We start from the raw sequence: 2,500 nt of genomic DNA, 5'->3' as shown, positions 1-2,500 counted from the left end.
GAATCATCTACCCAGTTACAACTCAACCTTCAAAAAACAGCCCTTCCTCACTCCCAATATCTTCCACCCCATCTGCACAATCATCTTCATTTCCTACAGTTCCCCCAGTATTACAACTCTTCAAACTTATTGCCCTCTCCCCCACAATAGTATTTCACTCCACACAACTCCCTTCTCCTCCTGCCTTTGCCCCTTTGCAGTTCCCACCTCTGCAATCCTTCTGAATACTCTGTTTAGCCAGCTAAGTGGGATCGATGTTGTGTGATTTCCCCTACAACCTCTTAACTTGACAATACTCTACTCTTCCAATAAGGCCTACAAAAACAAGTAGGCAAGTTTCCTTCCGCAGCCATCCCGATCATTCACACCTTGTCAAAGTTACATCTGAGCCCCAAGCCCATGCACTATCTACCCTGGTAAACCTATTCCTGCCCAACCCTACTCCTCCCTTATTACGGTTTCCATCTCCCCAGCTGATTGCCTTATTTGTGACAAGGATTGGTTATACCGTGAAGATCTACTTGAATGCCTCACTGACTATGGTACAGCAGACATCACCTTCCCCATAGGGTCTATATTGGTGGCGAATCTTGCCCTGTCAGACCATATCGATCCCCCTCCTGTCAATGTCAGAAATGTTGGCATTTTGGCCCCCCTGCAAAGCACTATTGCTCCACAGTTGGCTGCCTGCTATATGCCCAACTTGGTCATGGCCATTCAAATTGCCCTTTGCAGTCACATACATGTGCCGATTGTGGTGGCTCCCTTAATGTATTTTATAGGAACCGCACAAAAAGTTTTAGTCTTAAGTGGTAGTTCTCAGATACAAACTTTCTCGAAGAGAGGCCAGACAGGAAGCACACCAATGAGGTTTTTCTGCCTCTCCCTTTTCCAATACTATCCATTGCTCCACTCCTCCCCTCTCTATGCAAACTGTCTCTACATCTTCCCCCTACACCTTACCTCTCCACCTCTTCTTCCCCAATCTTCCGGTCAAATCCTTTTTTCCATTCTAAATCTAGATACTCCAATATCTGCTCCTCCTTGCCTTACCTATCGCACTTGACAAGCTAAACGTTCCATCTTCACCTACCACATCCACTCCTACTACTACATCTACTCCTCAGATACCTATCTCCTCTTCACCTCTTCAAACCTCTACACCCAACCCCTCCAGAAACCCTTGAGGACATCCAAAACTTTGTAAGCATGACCCGAGAGAGTGATCGTCTCTCTCAACCATCCTCCAATTCCTCTACCCCCATTCCATCTACATTCATAGATATTGTCGACATCCATCCTCCTCTTCCTCATATTCCCTTTTTTTTCCCCAATCCTCTTCATGCATTGGTTTTAATTTTGCTCTCCTTCCCTTCGTCTAGACTTTCATTGGTCAGTTTCCATTATAGTGTTCACTTATCTATTCTTTTTCCCACTTCCCATGCCCAACTCCCCAAGGTACATATATACGTATATATATATATATATATATATATATATATATATATATATATATATATATATATATATATATTTATATATATTGCTGGTGCTTTGACAGAGCTGACTGGCATACGTTTACCTCCCTCTCTACTTTTGACCTTCCTCCATCATCCTTTTCTTCCACTTTAGACATGTGTATATATTTCACAGCCAATGTGCCAAATGTAGCCAAACAGCCATTCCCTTAACTTTTCGACCTTACACTTCAAAATGTATTCCATGGAACTCAGATTGTACCAAAGCGCTTCGACTGAAACGTGCAGCTTGGAGCAGCTATCGTTACAAGAGGGGTAGCTACGTTCAATTAACGACCCCCATATAATTTTAAAGGGCATCAACTCATCTTCGTCATACAGTAGGTGACTCCATCATAAACATCTGCCGAAATTATTTTACCTCCATATAACATATACACCTGTCTCTACAATCTGCCGGCGGGAACATCTTCCTCATCCTGCCTCCGCAATAGCCTCATCTCTGACCTTCTTCAAGTAGCTACTGAGCTTGTTGCCTATTTTAGCCAGGTCAGTAGCACCTTTCTCCTCACTTCTCTTCTATGAAATCAGACAAAGAGCACATCTCTACAAAAAATGAATGACCCTTTTTCTTCTGAAATCTATCATTCATTACAGTTTGCTACAACACTCGCAAAGCCCCAGATGGTAAACATTACCGTATGTTACGACACCTTCCAATTACTTCCTTGTCCTTCCTCCCGTCAATATTCAATAACATATGGACGACAGGAAACTTTCCTCCGTAATGCCGTGAAGCCTTGTACTACCTTTCCTAAAACCAAACAACCCGGTACCTTTCCTCTAAAATACGTCCCATAGCATTCACAAGCTGCATGTGCAAAGTACTGGGAAGGATGGTTAACATCCGGCTAATTTGGTACCTAGAATATCTCAACTTTACCTCTCCAAATCAGTTTGGATTTCGTCGCGGCTGAAGCACAACTGATCCTTTTTCCTACTTTGATCATTTTCAGTTAAGA

Source organism: Penaeus chinensis, chromosome 1 (assembly GCF_019202785.1).
Source record: "Penaeus chinensis breed Huanghai No. 1 chromosome 1, ASM1920278v2, whole genome shotgun sequence".
NCBI classification, from domain to species: Eukaryota; Metazoa; Arthropoda; class Malacostraca; order Decapoda; family Penaeidae; genus Penaeus; species Penaeus chinensis.
The sequence above is the reverse complement of the archived record's forward strand: the minus strand, read 5'-3'. Positions refer to the sequence as shown.